Source organism: Epinephelus moara, chromosome 19 (assembly GCF_006386435.1).
Source record: "Epinephelus moara isolate mb chromosome 19, YSFRI_EMoa_1.0, whole genome shotgun sequence".
NCBI lineage: Eukaryota > Metazoa > Chordata > Actinopteri > Perciformes > Serranidae > Epinephelus > Epinephelus moara.
The window spans coordinates 35633303-35645893 of NC_065524.1; the positions used below are offsets into that span (position 1 = coordinate 35633303).

The 12591-nt window shown below is 42.3% G+C and overlaps 1 protein-coding gene across 1 annotated transcript in view; it reads right to left on the reverse strand.

Annotated features, from left to right (window-relative positions):
- Window positions 1–12591, reverse strand: part of LOC126407255 (pro-neuregulin-3, membrane-bound isoform) — a 521618-nt gene that overhangs the window by 149150 nt on the left and 359877 nt on the right. The gene's annotated exons all lie outside the window — the stretch shown is intronic.

Here is a 12591-nt window from a genome sequence, read left to right on the forward strand (position 1 = left end):
GCACGTCACACACTGAGCGAGCCGCCTGTTAATGACGCTGTGGGCTAATGGGCATGTAGCTACTTCCATGTTTCAGATGATACGTCATGTTTGTAGTCGACCAATGAAGATGAGTTTACATATCACCTTGGGTTCGTCCTTCACCTTCTCAAAATGATCCCACACTTTGGATTTCCTGCCCGACATGTTATTAACTAGCCTGTGGAATAACCGCAGGTACCAGCCCTGAAAATTAGGGGTCATATGCATGCCATGTCTTTAGCCGCATTTACCGGTGCTGGGTGCTAGTCTTGTGCCTTTTGTGTATTCAAGAGCATAGTGGCAGGTTCTGTCCCATCTTAGCATGTATAGCTTATTTACCTGAAGACCTGAGTGCAGAGCTGATCTTCTTCCAGGAGCTGTTTATAAGTGTGTAGGTCTATCGTCCGTGGGACAGATGTTACGCTCTGGGTAGCCCTGCACTAACATGATCAACTTTTCCATGTTTATCAGACTGAATATTTACAGAAGAAGGGAAAGATATCTGTCAGCTGTGATTGGTTTGTCACCTGACTCCTGTCTGACTGCTGAGCGTGGCCACTTCCTGTGTCTGTCCTTTCAAATTAAATTCCCACATGATCCAGTCATATAGGTTTTGGTTTATTTTATTTAAGGTGCAGCTCCTAATAGAGTTTTGCGTTTGTTTGATTTGTTTTTTTATATTTTATTTTATTTTTTTGTGACCAAGCAACCAATGAAATCTTGCTGATGATCTTTCTGGTCGACTGAAGTTTGGTCGACTGCAGTCCTACTTTTAGCTGTATTTAAAAAGGTAAATGTTGCCACAGCAAACTATAATTTCTCAGTTTGGGGAGTCATGTTGCAGGTCAACCTATTTCTTTCTGATACATGCTGGCATTTCCTCTGGAAAATGCACATTTCTGCATCTACTGTAATGCCTTAGCGAACCCTTTCAACCTATTGATGAGGACATGAGTACATCGCAGGAGGGTCACACAGTGAAGATGATCTGCACATTTTTTGCCTCAGAGTTGCATTGACTATACAAGTCAATCTATAATATACACCATAAAATGCCTACAAAGCTATCTGCAGGAACATGATGCCCACATGACACGATGTTGACAAATCATATGCACAGTAAAGGTCTTATACAGTAGGTGAAAGATGCTTCATGATAAAACGCAACACTTAAGAGTACATACCCTTGTGCCGTATGTAATCTCAACGTGTTGACTTTGGCCACAAGGATTTTCTGCCACCAGAGAGAAGAATTAGCATATAGACTCCATGAATCATTAATAAGAAGATTAATTGATGCTTCCATTCATTAATGAGGCAGGGACGACGAACAAGGCTTGACACGTCAGAGTGCCATGGCATGAAAGTGGATTAGTCTTGTCTAAGAAGCCAGGACGCCATTATTCTGTGTACTAAGTCCCATTTAATACTGAGGGAAACACACAGGCTTAACAGTGTGCGTATGTGTGTTTGACTTTGTGGATTTGTGTTAGTGTGACTCTGCGCGCGTGTGGCCATGTGTGAGGTTCATGTGTGGGGTCTTTGGGTGAGCATAAAGAGGGTTTCTCTCTGTGGTGTCAGCAGCAGTTGTATGCCTCTGCCAGCCAGTCAAAGTTGCAGTTTACATCCATGTCTGTCCAGACTCATAGGTAGCCGTGACAGTAGACAATGCTTCTGATATGAATGTTGCTGCTAAGAAGCTTCCAACTGTAAAACACAGATGCTTCAAACACATCAACCCGGCAGCACAGAGTCCATACAGTCAGCACAGTTAAAAGATGGACACCAGTTGTGAAGTAGTCAGGATCAAGAGCCCAATAATAAAGCAATCACGGTACTCTATGTATACAGAAAGTCACTTATAGTGATGAAGTGCTATGTGTTTATGGGTAGCACTTTACAATACAGCACACAAAAAAGTCACCAGTTGCTAAGGAAACACCTAATAATTAATGAATTGTTCATAAGAAGTTCCTTAATAACTCTGACTTGAAGGCCATAATTATGAGTTACTGGAGAACAGAATCATTATAGGTAATGATTAGTTCATAAGTATCCCCTTCAGTGATACCACGGGGAGCCGCGGGTCCTTCGGTCAGTCCTTCCTCCTTGATTTCACCTACTTCATTTCATTAGCTCTTCAGCACTGAGCCAACAATAGGGAATTCAAGTTAATTCAACATGAAGCAAAATCTTCCCCAGATGCACATTTTTGAACTGTTAAACAACTTGGAAGTACTCGCCCCGCAAAGAGGGATCCAGGCAAGCAACAGGGGGAATTATGTGGTCTCAGTGTCTCTCAACACCAACAGTTCACCTCAGCAACAGCTCCATACTACTTAGCTCTGCTAACATGTGTGTATAAATGGGTTCAATAATGTTAAATGGACTGCACTTGTATCGTGCTTCTCTAGTCCTCTGAACACTCAAAGCGTTTTTTTACACTACATGTCACTTTCACCCATTTCACACAGACATTCACACTATGGTGGCCGAGGCTGCCATACATGGTGCTACCTGCTACTCAGTAACCATTCACATGCACTCACACACCGATGGAACAGCCATCAGGAGTAATTTGGGGTTCAGTATCTTGCCCAAGGATACTTTAACATGTGGGCTGGAGGAACCAGGGATTGAACCGCTGATCTTCCTATTAGGGGATGACGCAGTCTACTTTTCTACCCGCCCCACTTTAATAGTGAGGGTGCTTTCACACCTGCCCTCTTTGGTTCAGTTCAATCGACCTCAAGTTCTTTTGCCCCCTGAGTGTGGTTTGTTTGGGCAATCACACTCAGGTGTGCACCAAAACAACCAGACCGAGATCTTCTTGAAGAGGTGGTCTCAGTCTGGTTACGTGAGAACATGTTCCGACCTGGATGTGAAGCAACTGCAGTCACATGACACATTGTTTGGGTTAAACATGAGCATGTTACAGTCCTGGAGGATTATTAATGTGCACCTCCTCCTGTACTGCCTTAATATGCACATTCAGCACATCCAATGCATCAAAACATTCTGACCAATCAAGAGCCGCTTTCTCACACAAGGTATTTGATCTGGTCCGCTTGTAAATGCTGCCGTGAGAACATGAACCAACTCTAGGCAATTATACAACTTTGGAACAAAATTAGTTCAAGACAGACAACTCTAGGTCTGAAAGCACCCAAGTCAACATGAACATTTGTGAGTGGTGGATCTGAAGCTTTGCACAATATACAAAATTATCTAGCCAGCATGAGGTGTTCCTGTGTAAGCTTATTGTTGGACAGGTAAAGTGACTATCTGAAAGTGATAGGACGTGAACTTTGCTTCATGTATTGAAACCAGGACCTGCCTTTTTGCTATTTTTCTCCGTACAGTCATGAAGCAGAGTCATATAGCTTTGGGATAAGCACAAGTTTTTCTTAGTTTTTCAGTTTAGTTAGGGTACTTTAAAGTTATGTGGATTGCAACTTCGTCTTAATTAAGGAAATTGACGTCTGTTGGTGTTTAGTCTCATCTTTCCAGTGACTTCCTGTCTATCACACTGCCTTTTAATTTGCTTCACATTCATTCCTAGCACACCTTTGCACCTGTCTCAAACCATCTGTCCCCTGTCAAAGATATTTGCATTTTGTCTCTCAAAGCTGTGTTTTTCATCTTGTGAATGTCACTGCATTTCAGTCACACAGCCACTGCTCTTATTGCCCAGGCTGACTCATAACAGCAGAATGAGGTTAAACTCTAAAATCACCAACATTACAGGGAAACACATTGCTGGAGTCCTTTTCTGTGTGTCAGGATAAGCTGCAGAAGGCAGTGGTAGCAGGTTCCTATGAGGATAATTGTCATGCATTGCTGGTCACCCCTTCCTCCACCGGTCCATTGGCCTGCAGAGGCGACAGCAGACCCAGGTGCTTCCTGTAGTTCTGCAGTCTTCCAATGTTTCAAGGTTCCAGAGAGAGGATAGAAGATGTGACCGCTGAGGTCATGCTTGTCACGTTTCCCTGGCTGACTTCTGTCTCTAACCTCTATCTGCCTTGTCTCTGCCTTCTCTTCCTCACCATCTTTTTTTTCCTCAACTATGCTTCTCTCCTTTCAGACATACCTGGCTGCATAATTCAAGACAGGGAGCAACCTCTGATCAGACAAAAGGAAAGCAGAAAAAAAAGATTTTTTGAAGAGGTAATGAATATTTAAAGCAGGGGAAAGGGACATTTCTTAAGCCGTGTGCCTTGAATTTATTTAGTCAATTTCTGCCACAGTGAGCCGTATCATGACAGAAATAAGAGCAGCAGTTTTTTTTTCTAAACAAATGCATTGTTAACATGGTTTTTCCTGCTCTTCTCACCAGTTTCCTCGTAGCTCATTAATATCATTGTGTCCCATCAGTGGAAAGTCTCAGTGCTCAGCTTGACACAATCAAAACACTGAGCTGGAGCTTTTGAAGAGTGACGACAGAGCAAACTCTAACTAAGTCATACTCAAAGCCAGTTATCATGACAGCAAAGGCAAAACCCATGTCCACAAGTCCATAACATCATGAAAGCGTGTTCCCCAACATTTAAGATGAATTGTTTTTTTCTTTTCACTAAAGAAATATTAGGGTTTTTTTTGCACTCACATTTTGTTCAGCTTAGATGAGGGCCACACAGTTAATTATTTTGTCTAAAAATCTTCTCAGTGTTATTCTATTTAAAATGTCAAAATATTCCTTTGAAATGTGTGAGTGATTTACACAGGCGAGGTGCAACTTTACCAACATCTATACAAGCACTGTGAACACAGGAGTTCTGGGACAATTGAAGACATGTGGCCATCCATTTATAGCAGTTCCATGATACTTTGATAAAAAAAACTACTCTGCATCACTGAGACAAATTTATCCAAGTTCAAACCAATGAAAAATGGATTAAATGTCCATGTGCAACGTGATCTCATCCTTGTTTATCATATTTTGCCATCTGGGCAGAAGCATCACTAAAATGACACTGGGAGCAGCCTCTTTGTGGCTTCTTGTCATTGTTTTTAATGACAATTGTTTTTTGCTCGCGTATTTTCCGTTGCGACGTGCCTCGCATCTCTGCGCTTGCCAGAGCGCTCTGAACTCCTCCAGTTGAAAAAACTTTGACTCAGCAGAAAAACGCCCCACGTCATCTCTTTTTTTCATTATATTTTTTCTCATTGTCCAATTATATGATTCGAGAGGCGGGCCTTCTGTGGTGGTCACGACAACAAGTTTACAGTTGGCAAACAATGGAGGAGAAACTGGTCATAGCCGTTGCTGGATACCCAGAGCTATACAGCCCGACTAAAATATGCCTGTAAACGTCCATGATGGAGGAGAAGCTCCTGGACCAACTGGTGGTTCTCCCCGTGATCCAGCCTCTTTTGTAGGGTCTCATGTACCCACACAGATCTCTGTTTATCTGCTGACAGCCTCTCACCCTCAACCAGAGCTACAGACAGTACCCTCTGCCTCAACATGGCAGCAACTAGCGACTAAATACTGTGAAATAAGAAATAAATAAAGGATAGATTGATGACATGACAAGGTTAATGTATGGATGTGATGGGGTGGTTGCATGGCAACAATAAAAAGGTGCAGCAAGGTTTTCTCCCCCCGCACTAGTGGCAGTCACTTTAAAAAAAAAAAAAAAAAAAAAAAAAAAGGGCAGTACGGCATGCCTCACGTTTTGCAGCCCGCAAAATGCTTTCTGTGTGATCAGGGCCTAAAGCAACACTTGATTCAAAGTTAGGAAAAGATCGTGGATATCACAAAAAGCACCCAGCTTTGAATGGCACAAACGCCACATCTAATATTGTTGCTCACTGGTCTTGACACTGTTCTCCTGGGTCAGAGTCCAGTACTTTGATGGACCCATCCTCCTCATGAGCGGACTTTCACGCTCTTTAAACCAAGTCTGTTGCTCAGAGCGTCTAATAATAATGTGGATGGGTTTACATTGGAGCTGGTGGAAAGCCTGAGGGCGTTTCACACAGATGCTAAACGGTGCCCCTGGTGCCTCTATAATGACTGCCCACATGGTGAATTTTGACGCCCTGGGAGTGAGACCAGGCTGCCTTGTGGAATGTGTTTAGTGTTGATCTCATATCAGTTGACAGCTCAGATGACATGCATAGATTTTGTAGAAATAACCACTGTTATGTGAACTGATGTGAAAAATACTGGTTGTCAATAGTTTGCAGATTCTCACAATATGAAAGTTTATTTCCAGAACAATGAAGAAAAATGAATTCCAGGCAGCCCAATGTATTTCCTCCAAACCTTATTTTCATGTAAAATAGCTGCATTTGAACATCACTCATAGGAAACATGGCAGTCACAGGGAATCATTGCATTACTAAACCTCCCTCTGACATTGAAACTGAACAAGTTAAAATGGGACCTGTGTTGAAAACACTGTTCTCAAAAGGAACTGTTGTTGGTGTGCACACTGAATCATCAAAACCTCTGGTCTTTGATACAAAATATTTTTTTCAGACTGTCTGGTATGCTCATGAATCTGTTTTCTATAACCAGTAAACAACATGTCGCACAATGGAGTCGACTTGCTGATTTATAAAGTAAGAAATCCTTTCAGACATCAGAATTTAGAAACTCCTCAACAGCTCTTGACTGCTGAGAGGTGTATTCACTTCTAACATATTTTTGACTCACATACAATATAGGGTGATGACTGATGCCTGACCAGTGATGTAACATTTCATTCATTGTCCACAAATTAAGCAGAATATCTTTTATTTCAATTGATTGTAAGTAAATTCTGAAATGCAGTCTGGTGTTTAAACACAGTATGACTGTCACCCAGCACCGACAAAACTGCTTTGCTGTAGAAAGTGGAGAGTCAGATGTTATCAGATGCCCTAGCAGCACTCTGGAGAGGCACTACACCATCCACTTACTGTTTCATAAGACTGGAATGGCTGTCAGGGCAGACGTGGTCAGAGCTCAAACATTCCTGAGATGGAATTTTGCAGACATCAGCTGCAGTCAGAGTCCTCATCAATTAACTGATATGAATATTCATTGGTACTTTGCATCTCTTTACATAAATCCATCTCAGCAGCTCCCGTCCCAGAGCATCTTCACAACTCTCTTTCCACTCTGTAACCAATTATGAAGCATTTCCACCCTAAACATTTCCACGGCAGACATTTATCTCACTGATGACATCAAACCGTTTGCTCCCCGGAACAGAGACAGCATCGGCAACCCTCATCCGTGGCTCGATGTCAATCCGAGTAAAATTGATTTGTGATTGTTGCATTCATTATGCTTGGAAAAAAACACTGCGTGTCAATCAGCGAGGTGGTGCAGTGTGTTCACGCTGGGGCAAAAGCCTTAGGGAGGTTTGGACGAGAGGCAGCACAGTAGAGCAGAGCTAGACCAATCTCCTTCCCAGCAGGATCCCTATTACATGGCCTTTCACTTCGTTCTCTTTATGTGTGTGTCTATCTAATAGCTTTTACACAGTTGCATAAAAACTCAATCACAACCTATCCCCCATTCACTTTTGCATAAATCAGTATGTGCTCACTTCACATGGCGAATTATAAATGACTGCACGGCTGGCAGGGAGAAGCCAGGGCAGGAAAAAATCAAAGCTAGTAAATGCCATCATATAGATGAGATTATTATGTCTGAGTCATGGTTTTGTCAGTGTTCATATTTTCCAGCCTGCCTTAGACACAAATAGATCAAACTGTTGGCCTGCAGCAAAGGCACTAACAACTTGTTTATCTCAGACAGCATATGAACCAAATTTAGAGATAATGCTACAGTATATATCTGATGTGCATTTCCTGTAAGATATTCAGCCACTTTGTCCATCACTTAGTCTGACATGGCCTCCTTGTTTGCTATTTTGCTACTGTGCTACTGATTGACAGGCGGCTTTGACATAACATTAGTCAACACTGAGGCTGTTAGAGAGAGAACAGTAGCATAACAGCAGCATTTTGTATTAGCAATCAATAAAGTGACAATGCAATGCTTTTAAGCATGATTTGGGCTACTGTTTTGGTTTAACTCTACATTTACTGTAAGGATCAATCTTAATCTGTCATCAACCTTGTTTCCTGGGGCAACAGGCATCAGTTTTCTGGTTAAAAAAGCTCTGATGAATCTACTGAACACTCCCTGCTTCGAACCAAAATGGCAGACAAAGATGCTGAGAAGTAAGCTTGTATCTACAAAAACCAGAGAGGTGAGTGAATATTAAAGGGACGTATATGTGAACTGAAACACAACACAATGTCTAGTTGATTGTTCGCGAACACGTTAACAGTAACAACGTAGTGTTATTCTGCCCCCTAGTGGCCAAAAACAGCAGCAGCAGCTCTTATTGAAGCTACGTAGAAGAATTTCAGGAGCAGGACCACACCTCAACCATGTTAGTTCCTGCTTAAATACGCGCCTAACCCACTCCTTCTCTCTCGTTCTCTCTTCCTCTGCTCTACGTAGGGTCCTGAGGGGGTTCACCATGCCCAGGTGCTAAGGCTGATCCCCTGTCAAAGCTTCCCTGAAACGTATTCGGCTCAGCTAATGAGCTACAAGCAGTCAAAGATTTGCTCATCAGTGATGTTTTTCTTCAATAAAACCATTTCAGGCATCTTGTTGATGTTGTGGTTAGAGGTCAACCGATTCATCAGTTTGGCTGATTCATCAGCGCTGATAGAACTTTGTGTAAACTATGTTTAATGGCCGAACGGGTCGGTTGGTTATAGAATTGCATTATTCGCTTCCTCTGTCTTGCTAGCAAGCATGGTCGGTATAGTTTCTCTTGAATTGAGTAGCAAGCCACTAGCAAAGGTGTGTGAAATTGTGTTATCCGCAATTAATCGGCTATCGTTATCAGCTTATTATAACGGCCATTATATATCCACTATCGGTCAATCTCTTTTTGTGGTCCTTGCTCATAAAACAAGTTTACAGCAAACAGATGTTATTTTTCTTTACACATTAACCATTTCATATCTGTCCAGTGAAAAAAAATACGCTTCCTCAAAATGTCGGTCTGTCATGAGCCAGGAAAAACAGCCCTGTTGAGACAACATATGTGATCCAGTGGGTTTTTAAATGATGTATTTATCTTGAGAAGTAGGACAGACCTAATAGTCTTGAAGAATTCGGAGACACATGATTTTTACTGGACAGCAATGACTTGCTTGTCAAACATGAAAAGCACATGAAAAGTGGCCAATCTCACCAAGGTCTGCAATAAGAAAAATGACCTTGATCTTAAACCTGTCAAACCCAGCTGCCCTACGGCTGCTCAAGCTGATCTGTCAGTGATTGACCTGAGCTCATTGGCGATAAAAGTCAATACTCATCAGGTATGACCCATCACAGTATATTTTTGCAGAGACAGGTCGAGCCTTCAGACGTGGACTGACAGATTGTGACGGTAATTATGTACCAATAATTGGCAGCACTGGTGTGACATAGACGCCTCCCACCCACGCACAAGCTCTTTTCTCATGCCCTTTATATTCCTCCTTGCTGCCTGTGGCCAAGGCTTGTCCATGAACCCTGACCCCCCCCACACTCCCAGGAGGGCCCTCATCAGGTCAGCCAGCAGAGATTTGATTTATTGACCTCTCTGGAGCTATCAAATGCTTTCTGTATCGGCCTCAAACCTTGGGGTCAACTCCATCGGCTGGCTGGGGAGATTGGGCTTATCAGAGAGGCTAACAGTCACGATGAGGTCACATTGGGCATCTCACGCAGCCTGTGTGCTGCTGCTGCTGATGGTGGTGTGATGCCGCGAGGATATATTCTATAGAGGGGTTTGATGTGAAAGGAAAGCTCCCATAAATTGCTACAAGCAATCACCACGATGCGAACAACTTGATTGCACTGCTCTTAGCATGAAGAACATGCACGCACAAATGCCAGTCAAATAAAATACGATGATAGCAGGCAGATGTTGGGATGGATAAGCATGTTGCACAACTGCTTAGACTGATTTCAGAGGAATATATTGGGGACATTATTTTGCAAACAACCTTGGATGCTCTAAATGAAATTGTAAATCCATGGTAATCTGTGGGTCATGCATAGCAGTTGACATTTCAGGGCCATGTAGATCACCTTGAAATGGCTGTATTCTTACAACTGAGATGTAAGCCGGGGATTTTGTAAAAGCTGCACTGCCTACAGCTTTCAATCTCATAAAAATGGTTAGCACCAAGCTCCATTTCTGCTCTCTGGGCGTCTGGCACTATCTTGGCTTTTACAGCGTCCTCGGGGCCCCTGGAGTTTTCCCGCATTTAATGACTGTGAGAGTGAATCTGGAGGACAATGCCGATTTCAAAGAATAACCATGTTTTATTTTTTTTTATTTAAGCTCTGCTTTTGAAGTCTTTTTACCAAGCAGCTATTAGACCATTAATGATGTTGGTTTAAAAGATGCCTTCATTTTTTTCTATAGCCACTGTTTTTTTTTCTACCCACAATTCTGTGTTTTCCACACATGCTTTTGTGTTGACTTTCTTTGTCATACAACACAATGACAGCAGGGCTAAATGGCCCCTTTCAAAGCCTTGTCATGTTGAGTCAGAGGGGAGTGGGCTTGTGCAGTTGTTTCTGTTTTCGGGTGTGTCAGCCATGAGGTTGCAGGTTGTAAACGGAGCAGCTGGGGGAATACTCAGCAACAACTGTTGGTAAACAGTAATTTAATCAATGAGTGTCTGAAACTATCACGAGCCTGCCAGAGACTTTACATAAAACAGCCTGTGTTAAATAAGACCCAGACTTCTCCTATCAGGGAATCACACAGCTCAGTTGTATAACGTGCCTGGTACTTTCTGTACTGAATATTTCTTATGACCTTCATCCACTGCCACTTTTCTATATCATGTCACTCTCCATTGTATTATATTTAATAAAGCCGCAATATGTACAAAATACAAATCCATTCAGTCCCTGATCTCTACACTTGAGCTGCAGCTGAGAATGCAAAATAGAAGACCCTTATGATAAGTGAAATAACATCTCCTGACTGGTGACACACACCTCAAGCCCAGTAGCCTGTGGTAGCGGCTCAGCTGAGACATGCAATACCGAGATAAGAGGCGGTAAAGAGGAATCATGCCCCACAAACCCTCCATTTTTGAGGGAATTCATTCATTTCAAGGCTTTGTGGAGAAATAATTCCACTTAATTCAAAGTACGACAGGAATGGAAATGAGGGTTACTCCTCAAAGGAGAAAAATCCTTGCCCAAGAACCCGAAATTCCCCAAACTTTAAATGGTTTCTGTTTTCACTGCACACCACGCTGCCCAAAAATATCTTTCACAGGCGGAGTAATGAGAATTTAAACGGCGAAAGATAAGTATGCACACAGTAAGTGGAAGATGAGAACAGAATGGCAAATAAAAAATTATGACAACATTTGTCAGATTTGCTCGTAATATGGAGATGAAACTAATATAGTGGGTTCGAGTAGGTTGAGCGAGAAAGATACTGTGACACAGAGGGTGTGAGGAGAGAGAGGAAATACTGCGCTGATAAGATGCAGTAAATGTCTTGTTCCCATTGTGCCAATAAAGAATATTTGAATTTGAAAGCAGGAGAGGAAGGAGGGGAGGAGTGTGGTGTTGCATACAGAGAATGCTACCCATTTTTGCAAGCTATTATACCATAAACTATTTTTTATTCCAGAAAGCTTTGCAGAAGTAAATACCAGAAAGGAAAATAAGTACACATTGACACACAGCTAGCAATCATGCACATGTGATGCAAAGACGCACATGCACAGACAGACACTCAGGGCTCAGGTTATATGACTAAACAAGAAGAGAGTGACAGTGTGAGAATGAGTGTATAATTGCGGACAAAGATAAAGTGTTTCATGAGCAGGGTGATAAAGTGCATATTAAATTAGCCTTAGCTCTATCGATCGCTGCACTGCAGCAGAAATGGATGCGGTGCATATCAAAGAGATTCAATTATACTCATATAATCAGCTTCAATTCCTAACGGAGCGCGAGTCGGACGGGAGGAAAGGGTGAGGGAGGAGGAGGAGAGGAGGGGAGAGGAAGCAGAGGGGAGGGAGTCATTTGCATAGACTGTATGCAATATTGCTACTTATAGTGTGACAATGAAATAAATCTTGCAGCGTGAAAATGAAAAATATTTACCGGTTTCAAAGAGAATTACAAAACAATAGAACCAACACTTCCAATCTCATGAAAAACTCATGAAAAACCTCTATCCTCTGCCCCCCCACCCCTTTCTGCTCTGCATTCCTTCCCGCTGTGCTCAGTATTCATCCCTTCACTTCCCCTCCCTGTATTCCTCCTTTCTAAGCCTATTTCCTCTCATTACTAATTCATTAGTCATATTTATTGAAGGGGCTCACTCTGAGGGGGGATCAATGTCTTATTTACACATTTAGACAGTCTATGGACTGAGCTGCGATTAACTGGCCTATAAAACCTTTACCAATACCGCCATAAATCTGCCATCAGGGACATTTGCCTCCTGATAATGTGCATCTCTATGAAAACAAACAAAGAAAAAAGGCATCGTAGACCCGATATATGCAACAGGGGTGCAT